This window comes from Rhinoderma darwinii, assembly GCF_050947455.1.
Source record: "Rhinoderma darwinii isolate aRhiDar2 chromosome 5 unlocalized genomic scaffold, aRhiDar2.hap1 SUPER_5_unloc_37, whole genome shotgun sequence".
Lineage (NCBI taxonomy): Eukaryota > Metazoa > Chordata > Amphibia > Anura > Rhinodermatidae > Rhinoderma > Rhinoderma darwinii.
This window is the reverse complement of record NW_027461795.1, coordinates 114,951-136,848: the sequence shown is the minus strand read 5'-3', so window position 1 is coordinate 136,848 and position 21,898 is coordinate 114,951. Positions and strand designations below refer to the sequence as shown.

Genomic DNA, 21,898 nt, shown 5'->3' with positions numbered 1-21,898 from the left:
TTTATTAAAAGGAATGCTTTTATATCGGGGAAATCTTTCCCCCCCATTGGTTTGGGTAATATTACCTTCTCTCTCCTGAGCTTTTCCATCCTGGAGTTCCATAAAAATGTAAAACATGCTTTAATTATTTTTTTCAATAAAATCTCAGGGGGAGGGAATACCATACTTAAATATAATAAAATAGGTAAAATCACCATTTTTGTAATTAAAACCTTTCCCTCCATTGTTAACTTTCTCATGTTCCACATGCAAATTTTCTGATTGACTTTTTGTGCCACCAAGTCCCAACTGGTAAAACCATTATTTGACTCATTGAAGGAGACTCCTAAAATTTGTACAGACTCTGACACAGGGACTGGAATGTCCATTAAAACCATTTTGCCGATATTTAAGATGTTACTTTTATTAAAATTTACTAAAAAACCGGAGGAGCAACAGAATTGGTAAATCTGTTTAAAAGATTTCTGTAATGACAGGGTGTCCCTGCAAAGGACCGCGACATCGTCCATGTACCCCACCACTTTAGCCTCTAGTCCCCCCCCGCCCGGCAGGGGGACTCCGCTTATCTGCTTATCCTTTCTTAACCTGCAGAGTAGAGGCTCGATCGCACAAATAAAAAGTAGTGGGGACAAGGGACACCCCTGCTTCACTCCGGAATTTAAAAGGACATCCTGTGTCTTAAAACCCTTTACTAAAATTTTGCTAGTACAATTTTCATAAAAGGCCTTCAGAGACTGTAAAAAACCTTCCGGTATACCCATTTTTCCTAAAACCTTAAAAAGATAAAAATGTGACACTCTATCGAAGGCTTTCTCAAAATCTATAGATAAAATTGCCATTTTACCTCCTCTCTCTTTCGTGTCACTGATCACATCTTTTAAAAGGTTTAAATTATCCCATATACTCCTCCCGGGTATCCCACAGACCTGATTGGAGTGTATGATCTGGCCTATCACTGCTTTTAATCTGTTCGCACATATCTTCGCCATTACTTTGTAGTCAGAGTTTAGCAAAGTGATAGGCCTCCAATTTTTAATGTCTGTTTTGTCCCCCTTTTTGTAAAGCAGGGACACCTCGCCTTTCTTCCAGGACCCCGGGAGGGCTTTTGTTCTAAAAACTTGGGTAAAAAGAGGGTGGAGATCCTCTTTTAAAATACCATAAAATATAAGATAGAATTCTATAGGTATACCGTCAGGGCCAGGGACTTTACCTGTTTTAAAACTCTTTGTAGTTTCTAAAATCTCCTGTTCCGTAATATCCTGTAATAAAAACACTTGGGAAGCAGGATCTAAAACAGCATCCACCTCCTTCAATGAGTCGTTCATAAAATCAACATCAACATGTTTTGTATTAAAAAGATCCGCATAAAAACCGTGCACCTTTTTTAAAATGTTTTGGGTATTTGTTTCCCCATCTATCTCATTTAACAGGGTATGCTTATCATTTATTTTCTTGAAGAAGTACCTGGAGCAGGTCTCATTTTCTTCAAGATGTTTTACCTTAGAGCGAAAGATTATCTCCTTTCCCCTCTGCTCCAGGCACTGGGAGATTTCTTTTTTAATTTCGGTGATCTCCTTCTCCACCTGCATACCCTGTTCTCTGAACTTGTATTGGGTCTGCAGACGGGTATTTAAATTAGCATAAAATTCAGATTTTTCTTTTGCTTTCTTCATCCCAGCTTTAATAAAAAAATCTCTTATCTTTATTTTAATTTTTTCCCACCAGGAAACAATTAGCATATTGGGATGTCTTACCCGTCTGCAGCCCTTATAAAAGGTGATAAAATCGGATAAAATTTGCGGATCCTCTAAAAGGGATACGTTTAATTTCCAGGCTTTCTTCGGAGTTCTCCTTTGATCGTTCAAATTAACTTTAAAATATAAAAGTTTATGGTCAGAAAACACGTTAGAATTAAGATCACATTTAAAAGGCAGTATTTGATAAGAGCAAAAAATAAAATCAATCCTGGAGCTGCAGTTTACATTGCTCCAGGTGACGCCGTCCTCTTCCGGTAGATCCCTATTGCATTTTTTAAAAACATCAGTAAGTTTAAAATCCACTGTAATATCTTTTAAAATAGACGGGGTTTTATCATAGTTTCGACTTACTGAATTAGAGAACCGGCGTTCCCCCTTTAAAATACAATTAAAATCACCAGCTAAAATAAGTGGTTCTGAATCATTGATAAAAAGGGGTAAAATTTCTAGCATTTTTGCTCTTTCTTTTTTGTCTGTAGAACCATAAAAGTTTAAAAACTGCCATCTAACACCGTTTATAAAAGCTTTGACCATTAAAATTCTGCCTGGTAAAATTTCATAAAAACTATCAATTAAAACGTTCCCTTTGAATAAAATGGCGACACCTGCGGCTTTTGATTCATTGGACCCGGACCACACTGAAGGTCCGAGTCTCCAGTCTTCCTCATATTTTTTATAATTCATGCGGTGAGGTATGCAGCATTCCTGTAGGAAAAACACTGAGGCGGTAAAAACAGAAAGGTAGTTGAAAAGGGCAGCTCTTCTTGTCTGTGAGTGCACGCTTCTTACATTAAGGGAAAGACCACATAACTCAGCCATGAGGAAAAGGGAGAGAGACAGTCTATTTTTATCTTACCCGAGGAGGCCTCAGCAGTCCTCCGCGTCGCCAGACACCCCACTCGAGTTCTCATCGTCATCTTTCCTCGAGTCGAATGTACGCATCGACGAGGTTTGAGAGGAAGACCCATCACTCAGCTGACCCCCCATACCTAAGGCGCTTCTTGAAAATGGGTCCCAGACGGACTCAACGGGTAAGATTTGGCAATCTTTGGCAGCGTCCTCCCCTTCTATAGGGGCAGGAATCGCGCTTCTGGACGTCTCAGGGACCACGCTTACCTCGGAGGCAGCTGTCCCTATATCCCCCAACTGTCTGGAAGGGGGGGGACCTTTAGCTGTCGCTTCCGGGGGCACGTCAGCTGGTTTCCCTGCCTTCAACCTGGCAGGTACTCCCATCGGCACCCCCGCTGCCACCTCCGAGTACGCCCTACGTCTCTTAGTGAGAGCTGCCGCTCCGCCCGGGACCTCTGCCTCAGGTACAGGCTGACCCAGCATCTCTTGCAGGCCAGTAGGATCAGCTTCATCCGAACTACCCTGTGCCCCAGTCTCCTGGGGGGGCTCTTTCGTCCGCTGATCACTGGCTCTGCGTTTTTGTCGCCTCTGCTCTTTAGGGTCACCTGTTTGGGGGGGTCTGCTGGAGGTATCCATATCATCTTGCTCGCCTCCTTGGGGTTCCTCTCCTTGTACAGGGGTGATCTGGCCTGCGGGCCGCTCGGGACGCCTTGGCCGGTCCTCGGGTTGTTCCAACTCTTTAGATCTGTGGGGACAAGTAGCATAGAGGTGACCAACTCGGCTGCAAAAACGGCACCTTTTCCCCAGAGGGCAAGTTTTGGTCTCGTGCTCAGAGCTGCCGCAGTTCCTACAGGTGCTGTCACAAGACTCCTTGGTGTGACCGTACCTTTGGCACTTCCTACAGAATGGAGGCATCCCTGAAAAATAAAAGTCTCCGGCCATATCACCTATTTTAAAACGTGCTGGCGGCAACATTATCCCTCCTGTAAAATTGGCATCTTTATAACACGTTACATTGAATCTCCACTTTGAGGTCCATACACCAACCTCATTCATTACTTTGCCAATACATTTCACAGTTTTAAAATAAGGGAATAAAAAGGACATCACTTCTTTTAAGTCGGCAAAAGGGCAGTACATCTTTATAACTATCATTTTAGTGATGTCCATAACGTGCTCATAAAAATCAACACCGTCCAGTCTCGGGTCATTTTTTACCGTATAAGCCGCCAGCAGATCTCGGAATACTCCATTCTGTATGAAAGTAACGTCGTATGTCCTCCTTCTTGGGTAATCCTGCACCGCCAAAATTTCTCGCTTCTGGATGTTGAAGATACCAACAAGTACGGTCTCCACCACGAATTTTAAGCCGCAGGTCGTCGCCTTCTCCTCCGATAGCACTACACGAATTGTGTTTTTAATCCGGGCATAAGCCGGTATCTCACATGGATCCTCGTCCATGGTGAGTAAGGTATTGTTACGCTACTCCCTAGTAGGCGCAACGTTAGGCGCAACTCCCCTTTTCGGCCGAAACCTACACAGGGGTATATGGATCGCAACCCGTTGCTCAGGACTAAGCCTCTCTCCCAAATAGCAGCACGGGGGTGAAGTCCAGGCGAACCTGGACGATCCCCCGAGGCCGAGAGAGAGGGTACCTGAGCACCTCCTAACCAAGACCAGGCAGCACTGACTACAAGTAATCAGCACTACACTTGATCTCAGCCAGAAGGCCGAGAAGCGATAACCCGAACGGGCCGCGCGTTGCCCGAGCCTGCCCGATACTGCTGTTCAGCCCTTGCAGCGATTCAGCCTACTTCTAGGCAATTCCATGGGGCCCTGCAGGCTCACACACTCACAGCTACACGGGAGGTGAATAAAGGCCGGAGAGGAAGCCAGACAGGATTTGCTTCTTTTGCTTGCACCACAATGCAGTGCTGAAAGAGGAGGAATCTACATAAAAACGCCTTCCTGGCAACGCCCAAATGCCCTGCTGCCATGCAGATAAACACTGGCAGCGGCAGCAAGTGCATGCCCACAGCCACCCCTTGTTCCTTCACACCTTGTATCAGCTGTAATCCAGTCCAGTCCAGTGCTGCCTGCTGAGCAGCACTGACCAACACTGCCTGGGCCCAGGCTTTTATCTCTGAGGCCCCATTATGATGTCAGAAAGCTGGCTCTGGAATCCTGAGGGCTCCACTATGACACGTGCAAAGTTCCGTCTGAACTTTATATAAGACGGTGAGGCTCAGTCAGTCACTCAGTGTTGCCTGAGAGGGCAACACTGCAACAGCCGGCCGCCAGGCTGTCTTTTTTTTGCACAGCTAGTTGCCTCCAGGAGGCCACAAGAGGGAGACAAGGGACTGCAAAATGGAAAATAGGCATCCACCAACTTTACAGACAACTTCTCCTTGCTCCTACAACCTCCATCCTTGCACAGTTTGTTATTCTTCTAGGTAACATAGTAACAAATCCAAATTGCTGCTCTCTTTGTAGGCAAGCAAGGCTTTGTTGCAACTGCAATTCTTACTTCTTCTTGAAATGTAGGGACGACAGTACATTCCATCACATCCATCTAGTGTACACAGGTAGGTCCATTGTGGCGGGCAGGCGAGCGGGCGGGCTGCTTTATTGGCTGTTTGCTGTTCCCCTACTCCACTCCACTATTTGACTGTTGTGCTGCATCAATCAATCAATCAATCAATCAATCAATCAATCAATCAATCAATCAATCAATCAATCAATGGCTGGCTCAGGTGCAGCTCTTTAACTTACCTAAAAGGGAGGGCGGAGAGAAGACAAGGAAGGTGAATGAGGTGTTCCAATGTGAAATGCCGGAAACACAGAAACACAGACGACACACAACAAGAGGTGGCAATCTATTCATTAATTGCATTTAATCAATGAGCTCATTATCACTCATGCATTGTCCAACAGGTGTTGAAATAATGGGATTAAAAGGGGAGATCCCTTCAGAAAGACAGAAACAATAGCAAAGACAAAAAACACTTTTGGAATCTGCTTTTAGTCAACACATAAGGAAAGGGTGCACCGGTCCTGGAAATACTGCAATACCAGGTCAATGCGTGGAGTGGACAGAGCAAGCTCTATTTCCATCTCCCTGTTCTAAAAATCCATTTAATATATGGTCCCCAGATAGGGGACGTATCAGATATTAAACTGATAAGAACAGATACTACACTTGATCTTAGCCAAAAGGCCGAGAAGCGATAACCCGAACGGGCCGCGCGTTGCCTGAGCCTGCCCGATACTGCTGTTCAGCCCTTGCAGCGATTCAGCCTACTTCTAGGCAATTCCATGGGGCCCTGCAGGCTCACACACTCACAGCTACACGGGAGGTGAATAAAGGCCGGAGAGGAAGCCAGACAGGATTTGCTTCTTTTGCTTGCACCACAATGCAGTGCTGAAAGAGGAGGAATCTACATAAAAACGCCTTCCTGGCAACGCCCAAATGCCCTGCTGCCATGCAGATAAACACTGGCAGCGGCAGCAAGTGCATGCCCACAGCCACCCCTTGTTCCTTCACACCTTGTATCAGCTGTAATCCAGTCCAGTCCAGTGCTGCCTGCTGAGCAGCACTGACCAACACTGCCTGGGCCCAGGCTTTTATCTCTGAGGCCCCATTATGATGTCAGAAAGCTGGCTCTGGAATCCTGAGGGCTCCACTATGACACGTGCAAAGTTCCGTCTGAACTTTATATAAGACGGTGAGGCTCAGTCAGTCACTCAGTGTTGCCTGAGAGGGCAACACTGCAACAGCCGGCCGCCAGGCTGTCTTTTTTTTGCACAGCTAGTTGCCTCCAGGAGGCCACAAGAGGGAGACAAGGGACTGCAAAATGGAAAATAGGCATCCACCAACTTTACAGACAACTTCTCCTTGCTCCTACAACCTCCATCCTTGCACAGTTTGTTATTCTTCTAGGTAACATAGTAACAAATCCAAATTGCTGCTCTCTTTGTAGGCAAGCAAGGCTTTGTTGCAACTGCAATTCTTACTTCTTCTTGAAATGTAGGGACGACAGTACATTCCATCACATCCATCTAGTGTACACAGGTAGGTCCATTGTGGCGGGCAGGCGAGCGGGCGGGCTGCTTTATTGGCTGTTTGCTGTTCCCCTACTCCACTATTTGACTGTTGTGCTGCATCAATCAATCAATCAATCAATCAATCAATCAATCAATCAATCAATCAGTGGCTGGCTCAGGTGCAGCTCTTTAACTTACCTAAAAGGGAGGGCGGAGAGAAGACAAGGAAGGTGAATGAGGTGTTCCAATGTGAAATGCCGGAAACACAGAAACACAGACGACACACAACAAGAGGTGGCAATCTATTCATTAATTGCATTTAATCAATGAGCTCATTATCACTCATGCATTGTCCAACAGGTGTTGAAATAATGGGATTAAAAGGGGAGATCCCTTCAGAAAGACAGAAACAATAGCAAAGACAAAAAACACTTTTGGAATCTGCTTTTAGTCAACACATAAGGAAAGGGTGCACCGGTCCTGGAAATACTGCAATACCAGGTCAATGCGTGGAGTGGACAGAGCAAGCTCTATTTCCATCTCCCTGTTCTAAAAATCCATTTAATATATGGTCCCCAGATAGGGGACGTATCAGATATTAAACTGATAAGAACAGATACTACACTTGATCTTAGCCAAAAGGCCGAGAAGCGATAACCCGAACGGGCCGCGCGTTGCCCGAGCCTGCCCGATACTGCTGTTCAGCCCTTGCAGCGATTCAGCCTACTTCTAGGCAATTCCATGGGGCCCTGCAGGCTCACACACTCACAGCTACACGGGAGGTGAATAAAGGCCGGAGAGGAAGCCAGACAGGATTTGCTTCTTTTGCTTGCACCACAATGCAGTGCTGAAAGAGGAGGAATCTACATAAAAACGCCTTCCTGGCAACGCCCAAATGCCCTGCTGCCATGCAGATAAACACTGGCAGCGGCAGCAAGTGCATGCCCACAGCCACCCCTTGTTCCTTCACACCTTGTATCAGCTGTAATCCAGTCCAGTCCAGTGCTGCCTGCTGAGCAGCACTGACCAACACTGCCTGGGCCCAGGCTTTTATCTCTGAGGCCCCATTATGATGTCAGAAAGCTGGCTCTGGAATCCTGAGGGCTCCACTATGACACGTGCAAAGTTCCGTCTGAACTTTATATAAGACGGTGAGGCTCAGTCAGTCACTCAGTGTTGCCTGAGAGGGCAACACTGCAACAGCCGGCCGCCAGGCTGTCTTTTTTTTGCACAGCTAGTTGCCTCCAGGAGGCCACAAGAGGGAGACAAGGGACTGCAAAATGGAAAATAGGCATCCACCAACTTTACAGACAACTTCTCCTTGCTCCTACAACCTCCATCCTTGCACAGTTTGTTATTCTTCTAGGTAACATAGTAACAAATCCAAATTGCTGCTCTCTTTGTAGGCAAGCAAGGCTTTGTTGCAACTGCAATTCTTACTTCTTCTTGAAATGTAGGGACGACAGTACATTCCATCACATCCATCTAGTGTACACAGGTAGGTCCATTGTGGCGGGCAGGCGAGCGGGCGGGCTGCTTTATTGGCTGTTTGCTGTTCCCCTACTCCACTCCACTATTTGACTGTTGTGCTGCATCAATCAATCAATCAATCAATCAATCAATCAATCAATCAATCAGTGGCTGGCTCAGGTGCAGCTCTTTAACTTACCTAAAAGGGAGGGCGGAGAGAAGACAAGGAAGGTGAATGAGGTGTTCCAATGTGAAATGCCGGAAACACAGAAACACAGACGACACACAACAAGAGGTGGCAATCTATTCATTAATTGCATTTAATCAATGAGCTCATTATCACTCATGCATTGTCCAACAGGTGTTGAAATAATGGGATTAAAAGGGGAGATCCCTTCAGAAAGACAGAAACAATAGCAAAGACAAAAAACACTTTTGGAATCTGCTTTTAGTCAACACATAAGGAAAGGGTGCACCGGTCCTGGAAATACTGCAATACCAGGTCAATGCGTGGAGTGGACAGAGCAAGCTCTATTTCCATCTCCCTGTTCTAAAAATCCATTTAATATATGGTCCCCAGATAGGGGACGTATCAGATATTAAACTGATAAGAACAGATACTACACTTGATCTTAGCCAAAAGGCCGAGAAGCGATAACCCGAACGGGCCGCGCGTTGCCCGAGCCTGCCCGATACTGCTGTTCAGCCCTTGCAGCGATTCAGCCTACTTCTAGGCAATTCCATGGGGCCCTGCAGGCTCACACACTCACAGCTACACGGGAGGTGAATAAAGGCCGGAGAGGAAGCCAGACAGGATTTGCTTCTTTTGCTTGCACCACAATGCAGTGCTGAAAGAGGAGGAATCTACATAAAAACGCCTTCCTGGCAACGCCCAAATGCCCTGCTGCCATGCAGATAAACACTGGCAGCGGCAGCAAGTGCATGCCCACAGCCACCCCTTGTTCCTTCACACCTTGTATCAGCTGTAATCCAGTCCAGTCCAGTGCTGCCTGCTGAGCAGCACTGACCAACACTGCCTGGGCCCAGGCTTTTATCTCTGAGGCCCCATTATGATGTCAGAAAGCTGGCTCTGGAATCCTGAGGGCTCCACTATGACACGTGCAAAGTTCCGTCTGAACTTTATATAAGACGGTGAGGCTCAGTCAGTCACTCAGTGTTGCCTGAGAGGGCAACACTGCAACAGCCGGCCGCCAGGCTGTCTTTTTTTTGCACAGCTAGTTGCCTCCAGGAGGCCACAAGAGGGAGACAAGGGACTGCAAAATGGAAAATAGGCATCCACCAACTTTACAGACAACTTCTCCTTGCTCCTACAACCTCCATCCTTGCACAGTTTGTTATTCTTCTAGGTAACATAGTAACAAATCCAAATTGCTGCTCTCTTTGTAGGCAAGCAAGGCTTTGTTGCAACTGCAATTCTTACTTCTTCTTGAAATGTAGGGACGACAGTACATTCCATCACATCCATCTAGTGTACACAGGTAGGTCCATTGTGGCGGGCAGGCGAGCGGGCGGGCTGCTTTATTGGCTGTTTGCTGTTCCCCTACTCCACTCCACTATTTGACTGTTGTGCTGCATCAATCAATCAATCAATCAATCAATCAATCAATCAATCAATCAATCAATCAATCAGTGGCTGGCTCAGGTGCAGCTCTTTAACTTACCTAAAAGGGAGGGCGGAGAGAAGACAAGGAAGGTGAATGAGGTGTTCCAATGTGAAATGCCGGAAACACAGAAACACAGACGACACACAACAAGAGGTGGCAATCTATTCATTAATTGCATTTAATCAATGAGCTCATTATCACTCATGCATTGTCCAACAGGTGTTGAAATAATGGGATTAAAAGGGGAGATCCCTTCAGAAAGACAGAAACAATAGCAAAGACAAAAAACACTTTTGGAATCTGCTTTTAGTCAACACATAAGGAAAGGGTGCACCGGTCCTGGAAATACTGCAATACCAGGTCAATGCGTGGAGTGGACAGAGCAAGCTCTATTTCCATCTCCCTGTTCTAAAAATCCATTTAATATATGGTCCCCAGATAGGGGACGTATCAGATATTAAACTGATAAGAACAGATACTACACTTGATCTTAGCCAAAAGGCCGAGAAGCGATAACCCGAACGGGCCGCGCGTTGCCCGAGCCTGCCCGATACTGCTGTTCAGCCCTTGCAGCGATTCAGCTTACTTCTAGGCAATTCCATGGGGCCCTGCAGGCTCACACACTCACAGCTACACGGGAGGTGAATAAAGGCCGGAGAGGAAGCCAGACAGGATTTGCTTCTTTTGCTTGCACCACAATGCAGTGCTGAAAGAGGAGGAATCTACATAAAAACGCCTTCCTGGCAACGCCCAAATGCCCTGCTGCCATGCAGATAAACACTGGCAGCGGCAGCAAGTGCATGCCCACAGCCACCCCTTGTTCCTTCACACCTTGTATCAGCTGTAATCCAGTCCAGTCCAGTGCTGCCTGCTGAGCAGCACTGACCAACACTGCCTGGGCCCAGGCTTTTATCTCTGAGGCCCCATTATGATGTCAGAAAGCTGGCTCTGGAATCCTGAGGGCTCCACTATGACACGTGCAAAGTTCCGTCTGAACTTTATATAAGACGGTGAGGCTCAGTCAGTCACTCAGTGTTGCCTGAGAGGGCAACACCGCAACAGCCGGCCGCCAGGCTGTCTTTTTTTTGCACAGCTAGTTGCCTCCAGGAGGCCACAAGAGGGAGACAAGGGACTGCAAAATGGAAAATAGGCATCCACCAACTTTACAGACAACTTCTCCTTGCTCCTACAACCTCCATCCTTGCACAGTTTGTTATTCTTCTAGGTAACATAGTAACAAATCCAAATTGCTGCTCTCTTTGTAGGCAAGCAAGGCTTTGTTGCAACTGCAATTCTTACTTCTTCTTGAAATGTAGGGACGACAGTACATTCCATCACATCCATCTAGTGTACACAGGTAGGTCCATTGTGGCGGGCAGGCGAGCGGGCGGGCTGCTTTATTGGCTGTTTGCTGTTCCCCTACTCCACTCCACTATTTGACTGTTGTGCTGCATCAATCAATCAATCAATCAATCAATCAATCAATCAATCAATCAATCAATCAATCAATCAGTGGCTGGCTCAGGTGCAGCTCTTTAACTTACCTAAAAGGGAGGGCGGAGAGAAGACAAGGAAGGTGAATGAGGTGTTCCAATGTGAAATGCCGGAAACACAGAAACACAGACGACACACAACAAGAGGTGGCAATCTATTCATTAATTGCATTTAATCAATGAGCTCATTATCACTCATGCATTGTCCAACAGGTGTTGAAATAATGGGATTAAAAGGGGAGATCCCTTCAGAAAGACAGATACAATAGCAAAGACAAAAAACACTTTTGGAATCTGCTTTTAGTCAACACATAAGGAAAGGGTGCACCGGTCCTGGAAATACTGCAATACCAGGTCAATGCGTGGAGTGGACAGAGCAAGCTCTATTTCCATCTCCCTGTTCTAAAAATCCATTTAATATATGGTCCCCAGATAGGGGACGTATCAGATATTAAACTGATAAGAACAGATACTACACTTGATCTTAGCCAAAAGGCCGAGAAGCGATAACCCGAACGGGCCGCGCGTTGCCCGAGCCTGCCCGATACTGCTGTTCAGCCCTTGCAGCGATTCAGCCTACTTCTAGGCAATTCCATGGGGCCCTGCAGGCTCACACACTCACAGCTACACGGGAGGTGAATAAAGGCCGGAGAGGAAGCCAGACAGGATTTGCTTCTTTTGCTTGCACCACAATGCAGTGCTGAAAGAGGAGGAATCTACATAAAAACGCCTTCCTGGCAACGCCCAAATGCCCTGCTGCCATGCAGATAAACACTGGCAGCGGCAGCAAGTGCATGCCCACAGCCACCCCTTGTTCCTTCACACCTTGTATCAGCTGTAATCCAGTCCAGTCCAGTGCTGCCTGCTGAGCAGCACTGACCAACACTGCCTGGGCCCAGGCTTTTATCTCTGAGGCCCCATTATGATGTCAGAAAGCTGGCTCTGGAATCCTGAGGGCTCCACTATGACACGTGCAAAGTTCCGTCTGAACTTTATATAAGACGGTGAGGCTCAGTCAGTCACTCAGTGTTGCCTGAGAGGGCAACACTGCAACAGCCGGCCGCCAGGCTGTCTTTTTTTTGCACAGCTAGTTGCCTCCAGGAGGCCACAAGAGGGAGACAAGGGACTGCAAAATGGAAAATAGGCATCCACCAACTTTACAGACAACTTCTCCTTGCTCCTACAACCTCCATCCTTGCACAGTTTGTTATTCTTCTAGGTAACATAGTAACAAATCCAAATTGCTGCTCTCTTTGTAGGCAAGCAAGGCTTTGTTGCAACTGCAATTCTTACTTCTTCTTGAAATGTAGGGACGACAGTACATTCCATCACATCCATCTAGTGTACACAGGTAGGTCCATTGTGGCGGGCAGGCGAGCGGGCGGGCTGCTTTATTGGCTGTTTGCTGTTCCCCTACTCCACTCCACTATTTGACTGTTGTGCTGCATCAATCAATCAATCAATCAATCAATCAATCAATCAATCAATCAATCAATCAATCAGTGGCTGGCTCAGGTGCAGCTCTTTAACTTACCTAAAAGGGAGGGCGGAGAGAAGACAAGGAAGGTGAATGAGGTGTTCCAATGTGAAATGCCGGAAACACAGAAACACAGACGACACACAACAAGAGGTGGCAATCTATTCATTAATTGCATTTAATCAATGAGCTCATTATCACTCATGCATTGTCCAACAGGTGTTGAAATAATGGGATTAAAAGGGGAGATCCCTTCAGAAAGACAGAAACAATAGCAAAGACAAAAAACACTTTTGGAATCTGCTTTTAGTCAACACATAAGGAAAGGGTGCACCGGTCCTGGAAATACTGCAATACCAGGTCAATGCGTGGAGTGGACAGAGCAAGCTCTATTTCCATCTCCCTGTTCTAAAAATCCATTTAATATATGGTCCCCAGATAGGGGACGTATCAGATATTAAACTGATAAGAACAGATACTACACTTGATCTTAGCCAAAAGGCCGAGAAGCGATAACCCGAACGGGCCGCGCGTTGCCCGAGCCTGCCCGATACTGCTGTTCAGCCCTTGCAGCGATTCAGCCTACTTCTAGGCAATTCCATGGGGCCCTGCAGGCTCACACACTCACAGCTACACGGGAGGTGAATAAAGGCCGGAGAGGAAGCCAGACAGGATTTGCTTCTTTTGCTTGCACCACAATGCAGTGCTGAAAGAGGAGGAATCTACATAAAAACGCCTTCCTGGCAACGCCCAAATGCCCTGCTGCCATGCAGATAAACACTGGCAGCGGCAGCAAGTGCATGCCCACAGCCACCCCTTGTTCCTTCACACCTTGTATCAGCTGTAATCCAGTCCAGTCCAGTGCTGCCTGCTGAGCAGCACTGACCAACACTGCCTGGGCCCAGGCTTTTATCTCTGAGGCCCCATTATGATGTCAGAAAGCTGGCTCTGGAATCCTGAGGGCTCCACTATGACACGTGCAAAGTTCCGTCTGAACTTTATATAAGACGGTGAGGCTCAGTCAGTCACTCAGTGTTGCCTGAGAGGGCAACACTGCAACAGCCGGCCGCCAGGCTGTCTTTTTTTTGCACAGCTAGTTGCCTCCAGGAGGCCACAAGAGGGAGACAAGGGACTGCAAAATGGAAAATAGGCATCCACCAACTTTACAGACAACTTCTCCTTGCTCCTACAACCTCCATCCTTGCACAGTTTGTTATTCTTCTAGGTAACATAGTAACAAATCCAAATTGCTGCTCTCTTTGTAGGCAAGCAAGGCTTTGTTGCAACTGCAATTCTTACTTCTTCTTGAAATGTAGGGACGACAGTACATTCCATCACATCCATCTAGTGTACACAGGTAGGTCCATTGTGGCGGGCAGGCGAGCGGGCGGGCTGCTTTATTGGCTGTTTGCTGTTCCCCTACTCCACTCCACTATTTGACTGTTGTGCTGCATCAATCAATCAATCAATCAATCAATCAATCAATCAATCAATCAATCAATCAGTGGCTGGCTCAGGTGCAGCTCTTTAACTTACCTAAAAGGGAGGGCGGAGAGAAGACAAGGAAGGTGAATGAGGTGTTCCAATGTGAAATGCCGGAAACACAGAAACACAGACGACACACAACAAGAGGTGGCAATCTATTCATTAATTGCATTTAATCAATGAGCTCATTATCACTCATGCATTGTCCAACAGGTGTTGAAATAATGGGATTAAAAGGGGAGATCCCTTCAGAAAGACAGAAACAATAGCAAAGACAAAAAACACTTTTGGAATCTGCTTTTAGTCAACACATAAGGAAAGGGTGCACCGGTCCTGGAAATACTGCAATACCAGGTCAATGCGTGGAGTGGACAGAGCAAGCTCTATTTCCATCTCCCTGTTCTAAAAATCCATTTAATATATGGTCCCCAGATAGGGGACGTATCAGATATTAAACTGATAAGAACAGATACTACACTTGATCTTAGCCAAAAGGCCGAGAAGCGATAACCCGAACGGGCCGCGCGTTGCCCGAGCCTGCCCGATACTGCTGTTCAGCCCTTGCAGCGATTCAGCCTACTTCTAGGCAATTCCATGGGGCCCTGCAGGCTCACACACTCACAGCTACACGGGAGGTGAATAAAGGCCGGAGAGGAAGCCAGACAGGATTTGCTTCTTTTGCTTGCACCACAATGCAGTGCTGAAAGAGGAGGAATCTACATAAAAACGCCTTCCTGGCAACGCCCAAATGCCCTGCTGCCATGCAGATAAACACTGGCAGCGGCAGCAAGTGCATGCCCACAGCCACCCCTTGTTCCTTCACACCTTGTATCAGCTGTAATCCAGTCCAGTCCAGTGCTGCCTGCTGAGCAGCACTGACCAACACTGCCTGGGCCCAGGCTTTTATCTCTGAGGCCCCATTATGATGTCAGAAAGCTGGCTCTGGAATCCTGAGGGCTCCACTATGACACGTGCAAAGTTCCGTCTGAACTTTATATAAGACGGTGAGGCTCAGGGCAACACTGCAACAGCCGGCCGCCAGGCTGTCTTTTTTTTGCACAGCTAGTTGCCTCCAGGAGGCCACAAGAGGGAGACAAGGGACTGCAAAATGGAAAATAGGCATCCACCAACTTTACAGACAACTTCTCCTTGCTCCTACAATCTCCATCCTTGCACAGTTTGTTATTCTTCTAGGTAACATAGTAACAAATCCAAATTGCTGCTCTCTTTGTAGGCAAGCAAGGCTTTGTTGCAACTGCAATTCTTACTTCTTCTTGAAATGTAGGGACGACAGTACATTCCATCACATCCATCTAGTGTACACAGGTAGGTCCATTGTGGCGGGCAGGCGAGCGGGCGGGCTGCTTTATTGGCTGTTTGCTGTTCCCCTACTCCACTCCACTATTTGACTGTTGTGCTGCATCAATCAATCAATCAATCAATCAATCAATCAATCAATCAATCAATCAATCAATCAGTGGCTGGCTCAGGTGCAGCTCTTTAACTTACCTAAAAGGGAGGGCGGAGAGAAGACAAGGAAGGTGAATGAGGTGTTCCAATGTGAAATGCCGGAAACACAGAAACACAGACGACACACAACAAGAGGTGGCAATCTATTCATTAATTGCATTTAATCAATGAGCTCATTATCACTCATGCATTGTCCAACAGGTGTTGAAATAATGGGATTAAAAGGGGAGATCCCTTCAGAAAGACAGAAACAATAGCAAAGACAAAAAACACTTTTGGAATCTGCTTTTAGTCAACACATAAGGAAAGGGTGCACCGGTCCTGGAAATACTGCAATACCAGGTCAATGCGTGGAGTGGACAGAGCAAGCTCTATTTCCATCTCCCTGTTCTAAAAATCCATTTAATATATGGTCCCCAGATAGGGGACGTATCAGATATTAAACTGATAAGAACAGATACTACACTTGATCTTAGCCAAAAGGCCGAGAAGCGATAACCCGAACGGGCCGCGCGTTGCCCGAGCCTGCCCGATACTGCTGTTCAGCCCTTGCAGCGATTCAGCCTACTTCTAGGCAATTCCATGGGGCCCTGCAGGCTCACACACTCACAGCTACACGGGAGGTGAATAAAGGCCGGAGAGGAAGCCAGACAGGATTTGCTTCTTTTGCTTGCACCACAATGCAGTGCTGAAAGAGGAGGAATCTACATAAAAACGCCTTCCTGGCAACGCCCAAATGCCCTGCTGCCATGCAGATAAACACTGGCAGCGGCAGCAAGTGCATGCCCACAGCCACCCCTTGTTCCTTCACACCTTGTATCAGCTGTAATCCAGTCCAGTCCAGTGCTGCCTGCTGAGCAGCACTGACCAACACTGCCTGGGCCCAGGCTTTTATCTCTGAGGCCCCATTTTGATGTCAGAAAGCTGGCTCTGGAATCCTGAGGGCTCCACTATGACACGTGCAAAGTTCCGTCTGAACTTTATATAAGACGGTGAGGCTCAGTCAGTCACTCAGTGTTGCCTGAGAGGGCAACACTGCAACAGCCGGCCGCCAGGCTGTCTTTTTTTTGCACAGCTAGTTGCCTCCAGGAGGCCACAAGAGGGAGACAAGGGACTGCAAAATGGAAAATAGGCATCCACCAACTTTACAGACAACTTCTCCTTGCTCCTACAACCTCCATCCTTGCACAGTTTGTTATTCTTCTAGGTAACATAGTAACAAATCCAAATTGCTGCTCTCTTTGTAGGCAAGCAAGGCTTTGTTGCAACTGCAATTCTTACTTCTTCTTGAAATGTAGGGACGACAGTACATTCCATCACATCCATCTAGTGTACACAGGTAGGTCCATTGTGGCGGGCAGGCGAGCGGGCGGGCTGCTTTATTGGCTGTTTGCTGTTCCCCTACTCCACTCCACTATTTGACTGTTGTGCTGCATCAATCAATCAATCAATCAATCAATCAATCAATCAATCAATCAATCAATCAATCAATCAGTGGCTGGCTCAGGTGCAGCTCTTTAACTTACCTAAAAGGAGGGCGGAGAGAAGACAAGGAAGGTGAATGAGGTGTTCCAATGTGAAATGCCGGAAACACAGAAACACAGACGACACACAACAAGAGGTGGCAATCTATTCATTAATTGCATTTAATCAATGAGCTCATTATCACTCATGCATTGTCCAACAGGTGTTGAAATAATGGGATTAAAAGGGGAGATCCCTTCAGAAAGACAGAAACAATAGCAAAGACAAAAAACACTTTTGGAATCTGCTTTTAGTCAACACATAAGGAAAGGGTGCACCGGTCCTGGAAATACTGCAATACCAGGTCAATGCGTGGAGTGGACAGAGCAAGCTCTATTTCCATCTCCCTGTTCTAAAAATCCATTTAATATATGGTCCCCAGATAGGGGACGTATCAGATATTAAACTGATAAGAACAGATACTACACTTGATCTTAGCCAAAAGGCCGAGAAGCGATAACCCAAACGGGCCGCGCGTTGCCCGAGCCTGCCCGATACTGCTGTTCAGCCCTTGCAGCGATTCTGCCTACTTCTAGGCAATTCCATGGGGCCCTGCAGGCTCACACACTCACAGCTACACGGGAGGTGAATAAAGGCCGGAGAGGAAGCCAGACAGGATTTGCTTCTTTTGCTTGCACCACAATGCAGTGCTGAAAGAGGAGGAATCTACATAAAAACGCCTTCCTGGCAACGCCCAAATGCCCTGCTGCCATGCAGATAAACACTGGCAGCGGCAGCAAGTGCATGCCCACAGCCACCCCTTGTTCCTTCACACCTTGTATCAGCTGTAATCCAGTCCAGTCCAGTGCTGCCTGCTGAGCAGCACTGACCAACACTGCCTGAGCCCAGGCTTTTATCTCTGAGGCCCCATTATGATGTCAGAAAGCTGGCTCTGGAATCCTGAGGGCTCCACTATGACACGTGCAAAGTTCCGTCTGAACTTTATATAAGACGGTGAGGCTCAGTCAGTCACTCAGTGTTGCCTGAGAGGGCAACACTGCAACAGCCGGCCGCCAGGCTGTCTTTTTTTTGCACAGCTAGTTGCCTCCAGGAGGCCACAAGAGGGAGACAAGGGACTGCAAAATGGAAAATAGGCATCCACCAACTTTACAGACAACTTCTCCTTGCTCCTACAACCTCCATCCTTGCACAGTTTGTTATTCTTCTAGGTAACATAGTAACAAATCCAAATTGCTGCTCTCTTTGTAGGCAAGCAAGGCTTTGTTGCAACTGCAATTCTTACTTCTTCTTGAAATGTAGGGACGACAGTACATTCCATCACATCCATCTAGTGTACACAGGTAGGTCCATTGTGGCGGGCAGGCGAGCGGGCGGGCTGCTTTATTGGCTGTTTGCTGTTCCCCTACTCCACTCCACTATTTGACTGTTGTGCTGCAATCAATCAATCAATCAATCAATCAATCAATCAATCAATCAATCAATCAGTGGCTGGCTCAGGTGCAGCTCTTTAACTTACCTAAAAGGGAGGGCGGAGAGAAGACAAGGAAGGTGAATGAGGTGTTCCAATGTGAAATGCCGGAAACACAGAAACACAGACGACACACAACAAGAGGTGGCAATCTATTCATTAATTGCATTTAATCAATGAGCTCATTATCACTCATGCATTGTCCAACAGGTGTTGAAATAATGGGATTAAAAGGGGAGATCCCTTCAGAAAGACAGAAACAATAGCAAAGACAAAAAACACTTTTGGAATCTGCTTTTAGTCAACACATAAGGAAAGGGTGCACCGGTCCTGGAAATACTGCAATACCAGGTCAATGCGTGGAGTGGACAGAGCAAGCTCTATTTCCATCTCCCTGTTCTAAAAATCCATTTAATATATGGTCCCCAGATAGGGGACGTATCAGATATTAAACTGATAAGAACAGATACTACACTTGATCTTAGCCAAAAGGCCGAGAAGCGATAACCCGAACGGGCCGCGCGTTGCCCGAGCCTGCCCGATACTGCTGTTCAGCCCTTGCAGCGATTCAGCCTACTTCTAGGCAATTCCATGGGGCCCTGCAGGCTCACACACTCACAGCTACACGGGAGGTGAATAAAGGCCGGAGAGGAAGCCAGACAGGATTTGCTTCTTTTGCTTGCACCACAATGCAGTGCTGAAAGAGGAGGAATCTACATAAAAACGCCTTCCTGGCAACGCCCAAATGCCCTGCTGCCATGCAGATAAACACTGGCAGCGGCAGCAAGTGCATGCCCACAGCCACCCCTTGTTCCTTCACACCTTGTATCAGCTGTAATCCAGTCCAGTCCAGTGCTGCCTGCTGAGCAGCACTGACCAACACTGCCTGGGCCCAGGCTTTTATCTCTGAGGCCCCATTATGATGTCAGAAAGCTGGCTCTGGAATCCTGAGGGCTCCACTATGACACGTGCAAAGTTCCGTCTGAACTTTATATAAGACGGTGAGGCTCAGTCAGTCACTCAGTGTTGCCTGAGAGGGCAACACTGCAACAGCCGGCCGCCAGGCTGTCTTTTTTTTGCACAGCTAGTTGCCTCCAGGAGGCCACAAGAGGGAGACAAGGGACTGCAAAATGGAAAATAGGCATCCACCAACTTTACAGACAACTTCTCCTTGCTCCTACAACCTCCATCCTTGCACAGTTTGTTATTCTTCTAGGTAACATAGTAACAAATCCAAATTGCTGCTCTCTTTGTAGGCAAGCAAGGCTTTGTTGCAACTGCAATTCTTACTTCTTCTTGAAATGTAGGGACGACAGTACATTCCATCACATCCATCTAGTGTACACAGGTAGGTCCATTGTGGCGGGCAGGCGAGCGGGCGGGCTGCTTTATTGGCTGTTTGCTGTTCCCCTACTCCACTCCACTATTTGACTGTTGTGCTGCATCAATCAATCAATCAATCAATCAATCAATCAATCAATCAATCAATCAATCAATCAATCAGTGGCTGGCTCAGGTGCAGCTCTTTAACTTACCTAAAAGGGAGGGCGGAGAGAAGACAAGGAAGGTGAATGAGGTGTTCCAATGTGAAATGCCGGAAACACAGAAACACAGACGACACACAACAAGAGGTGGCAATCTATTCATTAATTGCATTTAATCAATGAGCTCATTATCACTCATGCATTGTCCAACAGGTGTTGAAATAATGGGATTAAAAGGGGAGATCCCTTCAGAAAGACAGAAACAATAGCAAAGACAAAAAACACTTTTGGAATCTGCTTTTAGTCAACACATAAGGAAAGGGTGCACCGGTCCTGGAAATACTGCAATACCAGGTCAATGCGTGGAGTGGACAGAGCAAGCTCTATTTCCATCTCCCTGTTCTAAAAATCCATTTAATATATGGTCCCCAGATAGGGGACGTATCAGATATTAAACTGATAAGAACAGATACTACACTTGATCTTAGCCAAAAGGCCGAGAAGCGATAACCCGAACGGGCCGCGCGTTGCCCGAGCCTGCCCGATACTGCTGTTCAGCCCTTGCAGCGATTCAGCCTACTTCTAGGCAATTCCATGGGGCCCTGCAGGCTCACACACTCACAGCTACACGGGAGGTGAATAAAGGCCGGAGAGGAAGCCAGACAGGATTTGCTTCTTTTGCTTGCACCACAATGCAGTGCTGAAAGAGGAGGAATCTACATAAAAACGCCTTCCTGGCAACGCCCAAATGCCCTGCTGCCATGCAGATAAACACTGGCAGCGGCAGCAAGTGCATGCCCACAGCCACCCCTTGTTCCTTCACACCTTGTATCAGCTGTAATCCAGTCCAGTCCAGTGCTGCCTGCTGAGCAGCACTGACCAACACTGCCTGGGCCCAGGCTTTTATCTCTGAGGCCCCATTATGATGTCAGAAAGCTGGCTCTGGAATCCTGAGGGCTCCACTATGACACGTGCAAAGTTCCGTCTGAACTTTATATAAGACGGTGAGGCTCAGTCAGTCACTCAGTGTTGCCTGAGAGGGCAACACTGCAACAGCCGGCCGCCAGGCTGTCTTTTTTTTGCACAGCTAGTTGCCTCCAGGAGGCCACAAGAGGGAGACAAGGGACTGCAAAATGGAAAATAGGCATCCACCAACTTTACAGACAACTTCTCCTTGCTCCTACAACCTCCATCCTTGCACAGTTTGTTATTCTTCTAGGTAACATAGTAACAAATCCAAATTGCTGCTCTCTTTGTAGGCAAGCAAGGCTTTGTTGCAACTGCAATTCTTACTTCTTCTTGAAATGTAGGGACGACAGTACATTCCATCACATCCATCTAGTGTACACAGGTAGGTCCATTGTGGCGGGCAGGCGAGCGGGCGGGCTGCTTTATTGGCTGTTTGCTGTTCCCCTACTCCACTCCACTATTTGACTGTTGTGCTGCATCAATCAATCAATCAATCAATCAATCAATCAATCAATCAATCAATCAGTGGCTGGCTCAGGTGCAGCTCTTTAACTTACCTAAAAGGGAGGGCGGAGAGAAGACAAGGAAGGTGAATGAGGTGTTCCAATGTGAAATGCCGGAAACACAGAAACACAGACGACACACAACAAGAGGTGGCAATCTATTCATTAATTGCATTTAATCAATGAGCTCATTATCACTCATGCATTGTCCAACAGGTGTTGAAATAATGGGATTAAAAGGGGAGATCCCTTCAGAAAGACAGAAACAATAGCAAAGACAAAAAACACTTTTGGAATCTGCTTTTAGTCAACACATAAC

At 47.0% G+C, this 21,898-nt stretch overlaps 11 non-coding genes across 11 annotated transcripts; all 11 read right to left on the bottom strand.

The window, feature by feature from the left end:
• Positions 1–5,644: 5,644 nt before the first annotated feature.
• LOC142691380 (U2 spliceosomal RNA) lies at positions 5,645–5,835 on the bottom strand. The gene has a single exon (XR_012859939.1). It is a non-coding gene; the product is annotated as a U2 spliceosomal RNA (small nuclear RNA).
• A 1,279-nt stretch (positions 5,836–7,114) lies between these two features.
• On the bottom strand, positions 7,115–7,305 carry LOC142691379 (U2 spliceosomal RNA). The gene has a single exon (XR_012859938.1). It is a non-coding gene; the product is annotated as a U2 spliceosomal RNA (small nuclear RNA).
• Positions 7,306–8,585: 1,280 nt separating this feature from the next.
• Positions 8,586–8,776, bottom strand: LOC142691378 (U2 spliceosomal RNA). The gene has a single exon (XR_012859937.1). It is a non-coding gene; the product is annotated as a U2 spliceosomal RNA (small nuclear RNA).
• A 1,292-nt stretch (positions 8,777–10,068) lies between these two features.
• On the bottom strand, positions 10,069–10,259 carry LOC142691377 (U2 spliceosomal RNA). Its single transcript, XR_012859936.1, has one exon. It is a non-coding gene; the product is annotated as a U2 spliceosomal RNA (small nuclear RNA).
• A 1,296-nt stretch (positions 10,260–11,555) lies between these two features.
• LOC142691376 (U2 spliceosomal RNA) lies at positions 11,556–11,746 on the bottom strand. Its single transcript, XR_012859935.1, has one exon. It is a non-coding gene; the product is annotated as a U2 spliceosomal RNA (small nuclear RNA).
• Positions 11,747–13,038: 1,292 nt separating this feature from the next.
• Positions 13,039–13,229, bottom strand: LOC142691375 (U2 spliceosomal RNA). Its single transcript, XR_012859934.1, has one exon. It is a non-coding gene; the product is annotated as a U2 spliceosomal RNA (small nuclear RNA).
• Positions 13,230–14,517: 1,288 nt separating this feature from the next.
• LOC142691374 (U2 spliceosomal RNA) lies at positions 14,518–14,708 on the bottom strand. Its single transcript, XR_012859933.1, has one exon. It is a non-coding gene; the product is annotated as a U2 spliceosomal RNA (small nuclear RNA).
• Positions 14,709–15,975: 1,267 nt separating this feature from the next.
• On the bottom strand, positions 15,976–16,166 carry LOC142691373 (U2 spliceosomal RNA). Its single transcript, XR_012859932.1, has one exon. It is a non-coding gene; the product is annotated as a U2 spliceosomal RNA (small nuclear RNA).
• Positions 16,167–17,461: 1,295 nt separating this feature from the next.
• Positions 17,462–17,652, bottom strand: LOC142691371 (U2 spliceosomal RNA). The gene has a single exon (XR_012859931.1). It is a non-coding gene; the product is annotated as a U2 spliceosomal RNA (small nuclear RNA).
• A 1,285-nt stretch (positions 17,653–18,937) lies between these two features.
• On the bottom strand, positions 18,938–19,128 carry LOC142691369 (U2 spliceosomal RNA). The gene has a single exon (XR_012859929.1). It is a non-coding gene; the product is annotated as a U2 spliceosomal RNA (small nuclear RNA).
• A 1,296-nt stretch (positions 19,129–20,424) lies between these two features.
• LOC142691368 (U2 spliceosomal RNA) lies at positions 20,425–20,615 on the bottom strand. Its single transcript, XR_012859928.1, has one exon. It is a non-coding gene; the product is annotated as a U2 spliceosomal RNA (small nuclear RNA).
• Between the last annotated feature and the right edge of the window lie 1,283 nt (positions 20,616–21,898).